Here is a 17394-nt window from a genome sequence, read left to right as displayed (position 1 = left end):
AAGCATAAATGTTTTTGCTTGAAAAAATTGAATATTTTTGCCTTGGAATCCCAGCGGAAATGGCATAAAAAGCATCCCAGTGCTCAGTTCAACACATGGGAACTGTGTTGGCGTGGAGTGAGGGGGTACAGTGGTTAATTCGCCATGGTTGCTGCCTTCAAGGAGCTTATGGTCTAGCTAGGGAAACAGCCATTTTTAAAACAGTGCTTTACAATAGTGTGGGAAATGCCTTGATAAGTGTATGCCCTGGTGCAGGGAGAACAAAGTTGAGAGGTTAGAAAAGGTATCCAATCTGGGTATGCATGAGATGAGCCCTGAAGAATAAATAGCAGCAGACTAGGCAAACAACTTTTCTCAAAATAAAACACATTTGGTTTATCACATTGACTGATTTGCGTATATTGAAGAATCCTTGCATTCCTGGGATAAACCCCACTTGATCATGGTGTATGATCCTTTTAATGTGCTGTTGGATTCTGTTTGCTAGTATTTTGCTGAGGATTTTTGCATCTATGTTCATCAGTGATATTGGCCTGTAGTCCTCTTTCTTTGTGACATCTTTGTCTGGTTTTGGAATCAGGGTGATGGTGGCCTCATAGAATGAGTTAGGGAGTATTCCTCCCTCTGCTATATTTTGGAAGAGTTTGAGAAGGATAGGTGTTACCTCTTCTCTAAATGTTTGATAGAATTCGCCTGTGAAGCCATCTGGTCCTGGGCTTTTGTTTGCTGGAAGATTTTTAATCACAGTCTCAACTTCAGTGCTTGTGATTGGTCTGTTTATATTTCCTATTTCTTCCTGGTTCAGTCTCGAAAGGTTGTGCTTTTCTAAGAATTTGTCCATTTCTTCCAGGTTGTCCATTTTATTGGCATAGAGTTGCTTGTAGTAATCTCTCATGATCCTTTATATTTCTGCAGTGTCAGTTGTTACCTCTTTTTCATTTCTAACTATTGATTTGAGTCTTCTCCCTTTTTTTCTTGATGAGTCTGGCTAATGGTTTATCAATTTTGTTTATCTTCTCAAAGAACCAGCTTGTAGTTTTATTGAACTTTGCTATTGTTTCCTTAATTTCTTTTTCATTTATTTCTGATCTGATCTTTATGATTTCTTTCCTTCTGCTAACTTTGGGGTTCTTTTGTTCTTCTTTCTCTAATTGCTTTAGGTGTAAGGTTAGGTTGTTTATTTGAGTTGTTTCTTGTTTCTTGAGGTACAGTTGTATTGCTATAAACTTCCCTCTTAGAACTGCTTTTGCTGCATCCCATAGGTTTTGGGTCATCATGTTTTCATTGTCCTTTGTTTCTAGGTATTTTTTGATTTCCTCTTTGATTTCTTCAGTGATCTCTTGGTTATTTAGTACTGTATTGTTTAGCCTCCATGTGTTTGTATTTTTTACAAATTGTTTCCTGTAATTGATATCTAGTCTCAAAGCGTTGTGGTCGGAAAAGATACTTGGTATGATTTCAATTTTCTTAAATTTACCAAGGCTTGAACAAATGGGACTTAATGAAACTTAAAAGCTTTTGCACAGCAAAGGAAACCATAAACAAACAAGACAAAAAGACAACCCTCAGAATGGGAGAAAATATTTGCAAATGAAGCAACTGACAAAGGATTAATCTCCAAAATTTACAAGCAGTTCATGCAGCTCAATATCCAAAAAACAAACAACCCAATCCAAAAATGGGCAGAAGACCTAAATAGACATTTCTCCAAAGAAGATATACAGATTGCCAACAAACACATGAAAGGATGCTCAACATCACTAATCATTAGAGAAATGCAAATCAAAACTACAATGAGGTATCACCTCATACCAGTCAGAATGGCCATCATCAAAAAATCTATAAACAATAAATGCTGGAGAGAGTGTGGAGTAAAGGGAACCCTCTTGCACTGTTGGTGGGAATGTAAATTGATACAGCCACTATGGAGAACAGTATGGAGGTTCCTTAAAAAAACTAAAAATAGAACTACCATATGACCCAGTAATCCCACTACTGGGCATATACCCTGAGAAAACCATAATTCAAAAAGACACATCCACCCCAATGTTCATTGCAGCACTATTTACAATAGCCAGGTCATGGAAGCAACCTAAATGTCCATTGACAGATGAATGAATAAAGAAGATGTGGCACATATATACAATGGAATATTACTCAGCCATAAAAAGAAACGAAATTGAGTTATTTGTAGTGAGGTGGACAGACCTAGAGTCTGTCATACAGAGTGAAGTAAGTCAGAAAGAGAAAAACAAATACCATATGCTAACATATATATGGAATCTAAAAAAAAAAAAAAAAAAGGTTCTGAAGAACCTAAGGGCAGGACAGGAGTAAAGACACAGACGTAGAGAATGGACTTGAGGACACGGAGGAGGGAAGGGTAAGCTGGGACGATGTGAGAGAGTGGCATGGACATATATACACTACCAAATGTAAAACAGATAGCTAGTGGGAAGCAGCCACATAGCACAGGGAGATCAGCTCGGTGCTTTGTGACCACCTAGAGGGGTGGAATAGGGAGGGTGAGAGGGAGATGCAAGAGGGAGGAGATATGGGGATATATGTATATGTATAGCTGATTCACTTTGTTATAAAGCAGAAACTAACACACCATTGTAAAGCAATTATACTCCAATAAAGATGTTAAAAAAAAATTAAAAAATTAAAAGACATTTGGAAAAGACTCCTGGTTCTAAAGTTCCATTTACCTAATGAATATTTCCACTACTGTGATAGACAATAACTCTTAGTAGCATGATGTTTCATAATACAGGTGTGTATGCATTCTTTATCATTTGCTTTATTCCTAAAATAACCCTATTGGGATATTTGGAAATTTAGAACCCCAGAAGAAAAATACCAAAAATTCAATGGAAATGCTTTCTCGAAATGTTAAGGTAAACAAATAAACAAACAAAAATCCTTTTTAAAAAGTGTCATTTACTATTTTTCTTCCTGGACCTCTATAAACTTCTAGGCTAGCATGAGATCTCCTCTGTTATGGTGCTCAGTTTATTTTTGCTTCTCCCCCCACCCCTTTTTTTTTTTTTGGTTAGTTGATCCCTTACTTATCTCTCTGTATAGACTATGAGATCCTTGATAGAAGGAATTGAGCTTGTTTCCTATTTGTATCTCTCATCTCATAGTGCCTAGCACAGTACTGACTTTTAGTAGACACAGAAATGTTTGATGACTGAATATGGGATGTTACCAGAAAGCAATAAAGGGAACAATTTTGTAAATATAAGGTGGTGGGTTAAGTAAATTGTGGGACAGGTTGTTGCCAGGCACGTATACGATACTACATAAATGTTGGCTGAATGAGTGTGCAGATGATTGAGGATATGCCTTGATAAAATCGGGAGGTGGATTTGGAGCATTTGCAAACCAATGGCATGCTCAGTACAAGATGTGATATGAATTTGGGGAAGACAGTAATCCCCAAAAGGGTTTGGCTGGGTGCTCCCTCTAAAATTAAGTCAAAAAATTGTTCTTAGGTATTTCAAAAAGCTGAGGTAGGGAAAAAATGGAGTCTAAGAAAGCATTACTTCAGCAAAATATACAGTGTGCATTAGGTGATGTTAAAATAATGACCTTTGATTTAAATTGTGGCATTAAAGATCCTGAATTTACCCTATCCCAATAGAGCTGGGCTAAGTGTGATTTCACAGGCCTTTCTTGCTCTTTCATTCAGTATTATAGATATGGCGGGTGGTGGCAGGAGAGAGAGAGAGATTTTATATGTATTTCTTGTTCCTACTCATGGAAGCAATACTCTGGAAGGGAAGTCCGTGAACACAAAAACAAATCAATAAACAGATAATTTAAGTGAATAATAAGTGCAAGTGCTATGGAAGAAATAAAATAGTGTAAGAGACTGTGTAATACCTGGGATGGGAGTGGAGTGCCTTTAGCTGGAAAAGCAGGGAAGGCCTCTCTAGAGAGGTAACGTTTTAGTTAAGACCTGACTGACAGGGAGGTATCCAGGAGAAGACCTAGACACAAAGCAAGCAGTTAATGAAGGTGCCATTAGAGAGGAGCTAGTGGGAATATCTGAGAGTCAGGAAGACGGCCAGGGTGGCTGAGTCTTGGGGAGTGATTGACGGAGTGGTGAGCCACGGACACCAAAAGGCGGACAGCGACCACAGGATATTACAGCCGGGGAAGTGACTGTGAATTTTATTCTAACTGTGATGGGAAGTCTTTGCAAAGTTTTCTGTAAGCAGAGGACAAGATGATCTGATTTCACGCTTTAAAACAAGCTGTTCTCAGGCCATTGTGAGAAGTGTCTAGAAGGACAGGAAGAAACCTAGTTGGGAGGCTGCTGCGAAAGTGTACCAAGAAAGGTGTTTCTCCATTAGGGTGGTGGCACTGGAGAAGCAAAAGAGCTTGTTAATCAATTGTTTGTGGAATAAGATGGGAAGTGAAGAATCGGTGAAAATGCCTAGATTTTTGGACTTAACAACCGGCAATGCTGTTGTTTACCAAAAGGAAGAATGAAAGGGAATGAATTGGAATGATCAAGTGAGTGCATGGAGGTCCTTTCTCCCGAATTACATTGTAAATGCTTGAAGATCGTAGTCCTTGTTTTAGCCTTTATTGTTTTCTTCATTACATCAGCCACAGTACGTTGCATATTGTGGGTGTTAATGACTGGGTACTGGCAGATAAGGCGACTGGGAAATCAAAGTATGGAGAGTCGATGTCTGAGCCTTCTAATATCTTAATGAACTATACTAAAATTTTTGGCCTCTTAAAAAGAGATGATTTTTAAAATTCATTGTAAATCTTAAGAAATATGAAGAAGAAAGCTATCATAGATTCACAATTTTTACCCTTATGCCCCTTCAAATCCTTTCACTTGCATCTTCATGGAGTTGTAACTTACATCTGATTTAGTTGCTAAGAGGTAATCATTTTTCATTAATGAGGATATTCGGTCTTCTTTATTTGCAAGCTTGTCATTAGGATCCAAAGACAAAGCATTTTAGTGTTTTGATACTTTCCTAACATTGGTATTTTACATTTGATATTTTTCTTATGTTGATTGTCAAATGGCTCTGAATAGTAAATATTATCAAGTTGTTCATAGCCCCAAAAACTTTTTTAAAAGAGTTGCTTTGTGTTGGAAAATTAATCCCCAAGGAAACCAAGAATTTATTTAAAAAGAAAGGGTTTGCTGCTGGGGTCTAGTTTCACTTCACTGGACTGAATTAAAAATCTACATTAAGAGATTTAGAAAGCATTGTACTTCATCATGTTGGGTTTTATGCCCCAATTTTCATCTCTTCAGTACTAGAATTCTGGTAATACGTAGAAGCTTAGCTGAACATATAACCTCATGGCTACCTTGAACATATTCAGCCAAGGGAAAATACCAGAGGAGGAAACAATTCCTACTTTGGGGGTGTGAATAGTGAAGAGCGGAGGGAAACAAACAACTGGTCTTTTACGCATGTCACTTGTTAGTGCAGTGATGGTAATGACTTCTCTATGGTAACCATTGTGTGGAAGATTCAGACTACAGATGTCAAGTTAAACAATTTCCCTTTCATTAAACATGTGGAGCTTTTCCACAACACTAATACATACAAACTAATATTTTCTACCAACCAACTGGCCCACATTTATTTGGATGTTCCAGCTGTCTGCATGAAAATCAATAAAGAAAATAAATGATAGAATAAGAACAATTCTGCATTGAAAATAGAACCCAACAGTATGATAGGAGGCAAGAGTTTCCATTCGTTGCCTTGGTGCCTACACTGGTTTGCCAGGGGAAAGGTGATTATTCCATTTGCTCTACAGAAAGGGTTTCTGAGGACTGGCCCCTGGTAATGCTATGACAGAAAGCTTTGGTATTCATACCTAGTCTTCTTAAGACAAGCTTCCTCTTACAGCTTCTTGGCTTTCTCTATCTCTTCTCTAGCTGTTTTATGTAGCTGGGGATCATAGAAGGCTCTCTCTAAACTGCAGAAGTGGCTGTGTTTTAATATTGCTTAAAATTGTTCATGACCTCCTCTTTGCCTACAGAATATAATTCAAACTCCAATGACCAGTTCTCCCTCTGCTGTAAACTCTCTAAAGTCTTTGGAAATTGCTGACCAAACTCTCTTTCTTGAAACTATCTCTCTGCTCCCATTGTTAGCTGACATTACCTCATATTCTCTTGGTTTTCCTCCTATTTCTCCACTCATTTTTTTCTTAGTCTTTTTTCTAGGTGTATCTTCTTCTACACATCTTGTAATGTTGGTTATCTCCAGGTCTCCATCTCAGCTTTCAGTTCTTTTCATCACAATCTCTTTAGGAATACTCATGCTTTCCAATGCACTTAAATATACTATGTGGACTCCAAAATGGATTTTTTCATACCAGAATAGTCTACTGAGATCAGGCTCCAAAATCTGTCTTATGAGATATCTGTACCTTAATGTCATAAGGGTTCCCCAAACTCACCATGTATATCAAAATAATTATATTCTCCCCAAATCTATTATTATTCTCACACTCTTTTCTCAGTATGAAGTACCAGCATTGACCCAATCACTTCAACCAGAAACATGGAAGTTGTCCTAGACTCCTCACTCACCCACCACATGCAATTGCCAAATCCTGTAATTCCATTTCCTGATGTTTCTTAGCTCAAGCCCTATTTTCCTTCCTTGTGCCCATTGGTTAGTTCAGGTTCAGGTCTCTATGTTCAGACATCTTATGACCAAATTGCACTACCTCCCTAGAAAGTAATTTCCACTTACTATTTCCCATACTTCACACTTTACAGAATTTCTTTCTCATACATAGCTTTATTTTCCCCCTCAGAGCAGTCTGTGAGAAGGCACTATTGTCTACATTATACTGATGACAGGATTGGAGATGCGAGTGTTTGGTCCGAGGTTGACGAGTACCTAATTAAGAAGAGTAAGAAATCCCTAACCCAAGGCCATTGACTCCCAAGCCCATGCTCCTTTCCCATCACAGTACTGTTTCCCATCTACACCCACTAAAGTAGATGGGGAGGGCAGGAACAATTGTTTCCTATTCAAACTGAAGAAAAAATCAAAACAAGGCAAGTGAAGTGACCTATCTAAGGCTATTGAGCTCGTAAGAGAACCCACATTTCTCACTTCTAGAATTCTGCCGTTTTTTTTTCACACAACTTTGCTTCCCAGATATTGTCAAAGACTAAAAACCAGACTGTGTTATCCTGAAAAATTTGCTTCCTGTGTGAAATAAAGGGATAGCCAGGGTCGTATTAATTAAATGCCTAAAATCCCAACTGGTATACAAAAGCCTTCCCATTTCTAATTCTCTAATTGTTGGTGCATTCTGTAGTATTCATCAATATTTTATGTAAAATTCCTAACTAAACTCGGTTTTCCTTTTTGAAGTAGCTGCATTCATGGAGCTATCTGACACTTGATTTAAGCTATTGTAAATTCAATGTTTCACTTTCCTTGTGAAAAATAACCTGCATGGAAAGGAGCTTTTTGATACATGTTCATACATTACCTCCTGAGATGCAGCTTGTATACTACAAAAGCAAAGAAAAATGATATATGGTCAGTCAGCCATCTTAAAAAAAAATGAATAAAGGCAGGAATATGCCTGCTGTATTAAAACACTACATTTTGCTCCTGATGTTTCAGGTTTTGAGACCAGTCATACACCATTTGGTTCAGTCCAGAGGGCAAAATACTGGGATTTCTCATTCTTGCTTTAAGCAAAGAATTTGTCATGGAGATTGAATCAGCATTTGAAGTGCACCTTCAGAGTCTTCCAGCTACTTAATAGTGATGAGCAGGATTTTTTTAAATGGCCAATATTTTGGCTACCATGTTCATCACTGAACTGTTGTCACAGAGAAGAATATGAAGAAATCCCAGTGGCACAGGACAGAGAAAACCATGGGCTAGGAGTTGACTCTGTGTTCTAATTTCACCTTAACCACATTCTGACCTTGAAATGTAGTCTATGTCTCCTCTTTAAGGAGACTCTAAGGTCTCCCGTGATACTCTTTAAGGATAAGGAGAGAACAAATATCTGGGTGATAATCCTGCTAGACATTCATACAGTAGAACTTCTTGTAACCCACAAAACCAGAACCAGTTTTTTGTTTATTAGTCAAAATATTGAATACAATAGTCATCATTTAGGGGGAAAAAATCCTTGCATGCACTAATTATTTCACCTTAACTTTTAAAAATATAACTGTATGGTGGCAAAATAAAACCAGTGGTTTGACGGTATTTTAAAAAAGAAATGGAATATCTCCAATAAGGCCCCTCCAATTTTTCTGAGTCACCATGTTATTACTGACTGTTGATTGAATCTGTTCAGCATAAAGTAAAACCACATTTCTAGCTTCTCTGGCTATGGCATGAGAAATTTAGGGCCCTGAACTTAATCCAGTATTTTTCTTCATATTTAGATCCATCTGTTTGTCCTGGAATGCATGATTTCTTTTTGTCCACAATTTCAATTTTCAACAAATCATCGTCATTAATCCAATGTCATACATTGTTTTTCTATAAATTATCAGAACTTTTGATTTGTCTGAGATGAGTTAACAAATTTTGTTCTTCATCATTTTTTTTTATACGTGAGGGTCAAGATTTTCTTTAGCATTGTCAGTTTCTGGCCAGAGTTTTTATGATGTTACTTCCCAACATCTGAATTGTCTGTTAATTGCTTTAAAATGTTTGGCCCACCAAATTGATTCAAAAGACCTGAAACCTGAGGCCCATTTTTTTATGAAGTCCTACTTTATTTTTCTTGCATACTTAATAGATCATCCATGCCTTCCAGTTTGGATTTCTTTAAATTAGCATGAGAATCAAAAGTAAACTATGTGAAAAATTCTCAATTTATAATTATTTTCTGACCTTTACCGTTTTTTCTCTCACATCTAATTTGGCAGCAAAGTTTTTAACTACATGTGAGTATTAAGTCTTTCTAGATCAATAAAACTTACTCTTGATAGAAACAATTCTTTTTCACCCACTCGTATTTTATTTTTGTAATATTTAATTAAACTGCATGTATATAAAAATGAGTACAATAGAAATAAACAGATTTGAGAACAATTACAACTGATCCTTAGTAAGAATACAAGTACGTGGAAGGAATGGAAATATATGGGTCATGAGCATTCCACCTGCTATGGACATTGGTCAGCTTGAGGACTGGTTAATCTCCAGAAAGATGCTGATTAAAAGAGCTCACACGTGAAACTTGTGGACTAACTATTAAGCTGGAGGAAGATCTGTGATGATTTGCCACAATGCACAGTCCTTGTTTCTATTTGTAATTAATAGTTTGCATGAAAATGTAAAAGTCATCTTATATTCAAAGATGATACGAAACTAGATGAAAGAGTGAAGTCCTATAATGGCTGGCACATCTTAGATGCTCAATAAATATTAACTGAGTTAAACTGATCATCTAATGCTAGCTTAACAAACAATAAAAATATATCATAATCAATACCATTAAATTTGACAAGGGTGGGATGGATATTAATAACTATATTGAGTTTCCCAAAACCCAATATACAAGTACATGATAGATTTGATTTTAAATCAAATCTATCGTGTTACAAATATATGAGAAGTTAACCCTAAATTTATCAATACAATTTAGCAAATTTTTTTCATGTTTATTTACGTTTATTTATTTATGAAATTTTATCAGCAAGTTAATTTTTGAGAATCAGTGTATCTACAATTACACCACTGTTTGTAGAATGTGATTTTATCCTCTTCATGCCTTTTAATTTTTTTTTAATTTTTATGTACTGTTACTGTCAGTCCCAGAATACACGTGAACTCCTAGAAGATAGGAACTAAGCCTTATATTCCTTTTTCCATTCAGTTTAGCAAATTTTTAAAGTCCAAGGTATCTTAGCCTGCTCTGGCAGGCGTATGGAATCCAGGTGGAGGAAAGTCAGCATCTAGTGGCACTTAGCCCTGGCCTAAGCACATCTGGAACTCTGAATTCATTTCTAGGTTCTGCAGTTTAAGTAGAAATCAGAAGGAAAAATTTAGAGTATACAGGCAAAGATGGCTAGGAATCTTGAAACCATCTCATAAAAAACCAAAAATGTTGATTTGAAGGAGTAAAAGATGCAAGGAATATCTCAGTAATTCAGTGCCAATTATGGGTAAGTAGGTGTTACACCAAGAGAAGAACTTTCCAGTAATTTTGGTTGTTCCATTGCAAATCTTATCTCCCACATGTGTAAACAGGCACATCAAGCTAATCTTGTACAAAACCAAACTCAATTATATTTTCCTATGCACAAATATACTTTCTTATACACACGATACTATTTGATTCTGTTAACAGTGTGCTCATCCTCTCAATCAATGGTAGAACTCAGTTCATTCTCACCGCCACCCTCCTTCTAACGCCAAAGTCAATCTACTTTTGAAGGTTCATTTGGAAGTTCATGAAGAGGGCACAACTACTCCTATACCCTGGGAAGGGCAAGCCCCTTCTCTCTAAGAGATGTTAACTTTCAGAAGAAATGCCTGCCCATCCAGATCACCAGGATCAATTCTAGAGATCAATGTGCCCTCGCTATAACCTCCTCTTATTCATTCCTGGATATTTTACTTCCAAATGTGTTCAATGTATCCCCGTTTCTTAATTCCAATTGCCATTATCAAAGTTTAGGCATTTATTAGTTTTCTCTACTATGATGATTTCCCTTTAGTCTCCCTATCTGTAGATTTCCTCCTCTTTCTTCCACTTTTCAGAGTATTTTCAACCTTACCCTTCTGAGTCATAGATACTATTCTGACCCCTTCATACCCCTGCTTAATAACCTTGGAGAGCTCACCACTACCATCAGAATAAAGTCCAGACCTCATTGCCCCTCATGATCCACCCCCAGCCAGGTTCCAGGCCTCATCCACGGCCACTCTGCTCTGGTTAAGCCAAACCACTCCAGGTTCCCAGAGCACAACACATACTTTTGGCCCTCCATGACCTTGAACATGCTCTCCTAGCTTCTCAGAAAGTCTTTCCCTTCTCCAACATTTAAAATACTTATACACCCGTTCAGTTCCAGCTTATATGGTTTGTCTATCAACTATACCCGGAGATTTATTGTAAAATGCTATCCATATGAAAAGAAGCCAAGTGGTTTATTTGATTTCACCATCTTCTTTATTATCAGTATTTATTGAGGACTACAGTATTAAGGAATCAAAAAATCATCCCAAGCACCTAACACAATCCTTGGTGTGTAGTAAGTGCCCAATTAACATTTGTTAGACGTAAACAGAACATATAAATAATGATAAAACCACCTCATGTTAAGTATCAATGAAGCAACAGGAGGAATAATTGAGTTTTATGGAGGAAGGTGATGGTGCTTTGATTATGTTGCATTTGAGACAGTGGTAAGATAACCAAGAAGATATAGTCTTATTTTTAAGAATAGTGGCAACTTAATGCAAGTAAATGAAGGGAGGGAAAGTAGACCAAAAAAAAAGAGAAGAAAATAATATTAAGAAAGCAGAAAATGATAGATACAGGTATATTAGAGAAAGGTGGAGAGTTAAACATGACAAGGAGAGATGTGAGTTCTTCAGAAAAGTGAGTGAAGCATGAAATAGAATATTGAAAATACATCAGGAGATATTTTAGTTGATGGATGGGACCTTACAAGTCACATTAAATAAGTTTACCAGTTTGTTAATTAAAGACACAAAAAACTTTGTGCTCTCCATTAAAATAACATAGTTTTAATATTACAACATTTTGGAAAGACCACTTATCTTGCCTCTCATTGCTTCAGAGAAGGAGAAAATTAAAAAAAAGCCATTTATCACCACCAGCTAGGTCCCTGGTGTTCCATGTGTTATAAAACAATTTCAATTCAGATGCTCAAATTGTTTTTAATTTTACGCAGCAATAGGAATGCATTTTTCGGCTCCATTCAAATGCCATTTTCTTAGGGAACAGCTAAGGAGTCTTTCACTGGAAAATCATAGAGTTCTCAGAAAAGAGACCCTACTATTTTCTGGCTCAATTTTATTCAATGACAGCATGATTTAGAAAGGCAATAGAACTATTATCTTTTTCTGAGTCTTAAAAAGTTTTGGTAAGATTTACCTCCACAGTCCCCTTATTTGGCACCTCAGGCAAGCCACCTAAGTACAGTGCCACAGGTTTCCTACCAGGTGACAGGGACTTCTTCCCCCAACATCAGTGCTGTGACACGATATTAAGCCTTCCTCATTCTCACCCTACTCACCCACCATGTGTTATCACTTAAATCCTCATAAATGTCCTGGGCTCACTAATGAGGTGGTGTGGATAGGGCAGAGAAGTCCATCTGTTAAATGATCTTCATCTTTAAAATGATCTTCGAAAGCCACTGGCATGCAAGTTGGGTATACATGGTGAAAATAATGGGTAGTATTTTATGCAAAAAAATACAATCAATGATCTTTAGTATGAGTTTAGTGTAATGGTTCCTAACACAACGTGTTGGGTCATCTGCATGGACTAATCACAGAGCTTTGATTTCACTTTTCTGAAAGGTAACATGGTTTGTCTTAGAGGAGACTATGGAGCACTATGCAGCTGGCAAACCTGTTTTCTACTTTTGCTACCTACTACCTGTGAGACCTTGAGACTTGATTTACTTTCTCTCAAAAATGGGCATAATATCTAGTTCTCAATGTTGTTAGATAGTTCAAAGGAGATAAAGCATCAGCCTTACAGACAGATGGAACTCAATCCTTGGTATTCCTCATTCAAAAAGGTATTTATGAAGCTTCTTCTATGGGCCAGCCCTGGGCTGAGAATGAACAGATGAATAAGCCCTACTCCTTGCTCTGAAAGCACACACAATATAATAGGAAAAACAGGCATGTATAATAAGTGGTGGTGATTCTCAGCCATGGGTGCTATTCTGGATGTGTGGGAAGCTTGGGTGGGGCACAGAGAGCATGGCAGCTGTACTGGGGAGGTAGGTAGGTATATCATAGAAAGCTTCACAGAAGAGGTGTTTGACACTGTATAGAAAAATGATAGATACAATGAGGAGAATGGGCTCATTCTCATTTGTGGGTAGGTTTTTTTTTTTTTTCAAAGAACATTCCAAGCACTTAGCCCTCCAATGCTGAAAGCTTTAAGGGTTTTTTTTGTTGTTGTTTTTTGTTTTAATTTAAAAATATATATATTATATATTTTTAATTGAAGTATAGTTGATTTACAATGTTGTGTTAGTTTTGGGTCTACAACAGAGTGATTCAGTTACATATATATGTGTGTGTGTGTGTGTGTGTGTGTGTATATATAGATGTGTATATATAAATATACTTTTTCATACTCTTTTCCATTATATTTATTACACAATATTGAATATACTTCCCTGTGCAGTACAGTAGGACCTTGTTGTTTATGTATTTTATGTATAGTAGTTTATATCTGCCTATCCCAAACTCCCAATTTATCCCTCTCCACCCCGTTTTCCCTTTGGTAACCATAAGTTTGTATTCTATGTCTGTGAATCTGTTTCTGTTTTGTAAATAAGTTCATTTGTATCATTTTTTAGATTCCACATCTAAGTGATATCATACAATATTTGTCTTTCTCTGTCCAACTTACTTCACTTAGTATGAAAATATCTAGGTCCATCTATGTTGCTACAAATAACATATTTCATCCTTTTCTATGGATGAGTAATATTCCATTTTGTATACATACCACATCTTCTTTATCCATTCATCTGTCGATGGACATTTGGGTTGCTTCCATGTCTTGGCTATTGTAAATAGTGCTGCTGTGAACACTGTGGTGAGTGTATCTTTTCAAATTAGAGTTTTGGCTTTTCCAGATATAGGACCAGGAGTGGGATTGATCGGTCATATGGCAACTCTATTTTTAGTTTTTTAAGGAACCTCCATACTGTTTTCCATAGTGGCTGCACCAGTTTATATTCTCACCAACAGTGTAGGAGGGCTCCCTTTTCTCCACACCCTCTCCAGCATTTATTGTTTGTAGACTTTTTCATGACCAATGTGAAGTTGGTACCTCATTGTAGTTTTGATTTGCATTTCTGTAATAATTAGCCATGTTGAGCATCTTTTCATGTGCCTGTTGGCCATCTATGTGTCTTCTTTGAAGTAATGTCTATTTAGATCTTCTACCCATTTTTTTGAATTTTTTTTTTTACATATATTCAGCTGTATGAGCTATTCGTATATTTTGGAGATTAATCCCTTGTCAGTCTCACTGTTTGCAAATATTTTCTCCCATTCTGTAGGTTGTCTTTTCATTTTGTTGATGGTTTCCTTTGCTATGGAAAAGCTTTTCAGTTTAATTAGGTCCCATTTGTTTATTTTTGCTTTTGTTTCCATTACTCTAGGAGACAAACCCAAAAAACAATGTTGCTGCAATTTAAGTCAAAGAGTGTTCTGTCTATATTTTCCTCTAGAAGTTTTATAGTATCTGGTCTTACATTTAGGTCTTTAATCCATTTTGAGTTTATTTTTGTATATGGAGTTAGAGAATGTTCTCATATCATTCTTTTTTACATGTAGCTGTCCAGGTTTCCCAGCACTGCTTATTAAAGAGACTGTCTTTTCTCCACTGTATATTCTTGCCTCCTTTGTTGTAGATTAATTGACCATAAGTGTGTGGGTTTATTTCTGGGCTTTTGATCCTGTTCCATTGATCTTTGTGTCTGCTTTTGTGCAAGTACCATACGGTTTTAGTTGCTGTAGCTTTGTAGAATAGTCTGAAGTCAGGCAGCATGAATCTTCAAGCTCTGTTCTTCTTTCTCAAGATTATTTTGGCTATTAGAGGTCTTTTATATTTCCATACATATTTTAAATTTTTTGGTTTTTTGGTGAAAAATGCCATTGGTAATTTGATAGGGATCTCATTGAATCTGTAGATTGCCTTGGGTAGTGTGGTCATTTTCACAATACATATACTTCGAATCCAAGAACACAGTATATCTTTCTGTTTGTGTTGTCTTCAATTTCTTTCATCAGTGTCTTATAGTTTTCTGAGTACAGGTATATTGCCTCATTAGGTAGGTTTATTGCTAGGTATTTTATTCTTTTTGCTGCAATGCTAAATGGGATTGCTTCCTTAATTTCTCTCTCTTATCTTTCGTTCTTAGTGTATAGAATTGCAACAGATTTCTGTATATTAATTTTGTATCCTGCAACTTTGCTGAATTCATTGATGCCCTCTGGTAGTTTTCTCTTGGCACCTTTAGGATTTTCTCTGTATAGTATCATGTCATCTACAAACAATCACAGTTTTACTTCTTCCCTTCCAATTTGGATTCCTCTTATTTCTTTTTCTTCCCTGATTGCTATGGCTAGCACTTCCAAAACTGTGTTGAATAAAATTGTGAGAAAAGGAATCCTTGTCTTGTTCCTGATCATAGAGGGAATCCTTTCAGGTTTTCACCATCGAGTATGATGTTAGCTGTGGGTTTGTCATATATGGCCTTTATTATGTTGAGGTATGGTCCATCTATGCTCACTTTCTGAAGAGTTTTTATCATAAATGGGTGTTGAATTTTGTCCAAAGCTTTTTCTGCATCTATTGAGATGACCATATTGTTTTCATTCTTCAATTTGTTAATGTGGTGTATCACACTGATTGATTTGAGGATACTGAATTATCCTTGCACCCCAGGGATAAATCCCACTTGGTCATGGTGTATGCTCCTTTTAGTGTATTGTTGGATTCAGTTTGCTAGTATTTTGTTGAGGATTTCTGCATCTATGTTCATCAGTGATACTGGCCTGTAATTTTCTTTTTTGTGGTATCTTTTCTGGTTTTGGTATCAGGGTGACAGAGACCTCGTAGAATGAGTTTGGGAGTGTTCATTCCTCTGCAATTTTTTGGAAGAGTTTCAGAAAGATAAGTGTTAACTCTTCTCTAAATGTTTGATAGAATTGACCTGTGAAGCCATCTGGTCCAGGACTTTTGTTTGTTGGGAACTTTTAAATTATTGATTCAATATCATTTCTGGTAATTGGTCTGTTCATATTTTCTATTTCCTCCTGGTTCAGTCTTGGAAGATTGTACCTTTCTAAGAATTTCTTCATTTCTTCTAGGCTGTCCATATTATTGGTGTATAGTTGCTTGCAGTAGTCCCTTATGATCCTTTTTATTTCTGTGGTGTCAGTTGTAATTTCTCCCTTTTCATTTCTGATTTTATTGACTTGGACCCTCTCCTTTTTTTCTTGATGAGTCTGGCTAAAGGTTTATCAATTTTGTTTATCTTTTCAAAGAACCAGCTTTTAGTCTCATTGATCTTTTCTAATTTTTTTTTTAGTCCCTATTTTTTTAATTTTAGAATTTTACTTTTTATACAGCAGGTTCTTATTATTCATTTTATACATAGTAGTGTATATATGTCAATCCCAACCTCCCAATTCATCCCACCACCACCACCCGCCACTTTCCCCCCTTGGTGTCCATACGTTCTCTATATATATGTCTCTATTTCTGCCCTGCAAACCGGTTCATCTGTACCATCTTCTTAGGTTCCACATATATGCATTAATATACAATATTTGTTTTTCTCTTTCTAACTTACTTCACTCTGTATGACAGTCTCTAGATCCATCCATGTCTCTACAAATGACCCAATTTCATTCCCTTTTATGGCTAAGTAATATTCCATTGTATATATGTACCACATCTTCCTTATCCATTCGTCTGTCGATGGGCATTTAGGTAGCTTCCATGACCCGGCTATTGTAAATAGTGCTGCAATGAATATTGGGGTGCATGTGTCTTTTTGATTTATGGTTTTCTCTGGGTATATGTTTAGTAGTGGGATTGCTGGGTCATATGGTAATTCTATTTTTAGTTTTTTAAGGAACCTCCATACTGTTCTCCATAGTGGCTGTATCAATTTACATTCCCACCAACAGTGCAAGAGGGTTCCTTTTCTCCACACCCTTTCCAGCATTTGTTGTTTGTAGATTTTCTGATGATGCCCATTCTACCTGGTGTGAGGTGCTCATTGTAGTTTTGATTTGCATTTCTCTAATCATTAGTGATGTTGAGCAGCTTTTCATGTGCTTCGTGGCCATCTGTATGTCTTCTCTGGAGAAATGTCTACTTAGGTCTTCTGCCCATTTTTGGATTGGGTTGTTTGTTTCTTTAAGATGGAGCTGCATGAGCTATTTATATATTTTGGAGATTAATCCTTTGTCCATTGGTTCATTTGCAAATATTTTCTCCCATTCTGAGGGTTGTCTTTTTCTCTTGTTTGTAGTTTCCTTTGCTGTGCAAAAGCTTTGAAGTTTCATTAGGTCCCATTTGTTTATTTTTGTTTTTATTTCCATTACTCTAGGAGATGGATCAAAAAAGATCTTGCTGTGATTTATGTCAAAGAGT

At 36.6% G+C, this 17394-nt stretch overlaps 1 protein-coding gene and 1 long non-coding RNA gene across 19 annotated transcripts in view; one reads left to right on the top strand and one right to left on the bottom strand.

Annotated features, from left to right (window-relative positions):
• Nucleotides 1-17394, top strand: part of DLG2 (discs large MAGUK scaffold protein 2) — a 2068078-nt gene that overhangs the window by 1615849 nt on the left and 434835 nt on the right. The gene's annotated exons all lie outside the window — the stretch shown is intronic.
• Nucleotides 1-17394, bottom strand: part of LOC309606382 — a 136588-nt gene that overhangs the window by 8018 nt on the left and 111176 nt on the right. Inside the window, exon 2 of the long non-coding RNA XR_014231786.1 lies at nucleotides 7513-7534. This is a non-coding gene — a long non-coding RNA (uncharacterized lncRNA). The remainder of the gene's footprint in view (nucleotides 1-7512; nucleotides 7535-17394) is intronic.

This window comes from Balaenoptera borealis (assembly GCF_965194805.1).
Source record: "Balaenoptera borealis genome assembly, chromosome: 11".
NCBI lineage: Eukaryota > Metazoa > Chordata > Mammalia > Artiodactyla > Balaenopteridae > Balaenoptera > Balaenoptera borealis.
The sequence above is the reverse complement of the archived record's forward strand: the minus strand, read 5'-3'. Positions and strand labels throughout refer to the sequence as shown.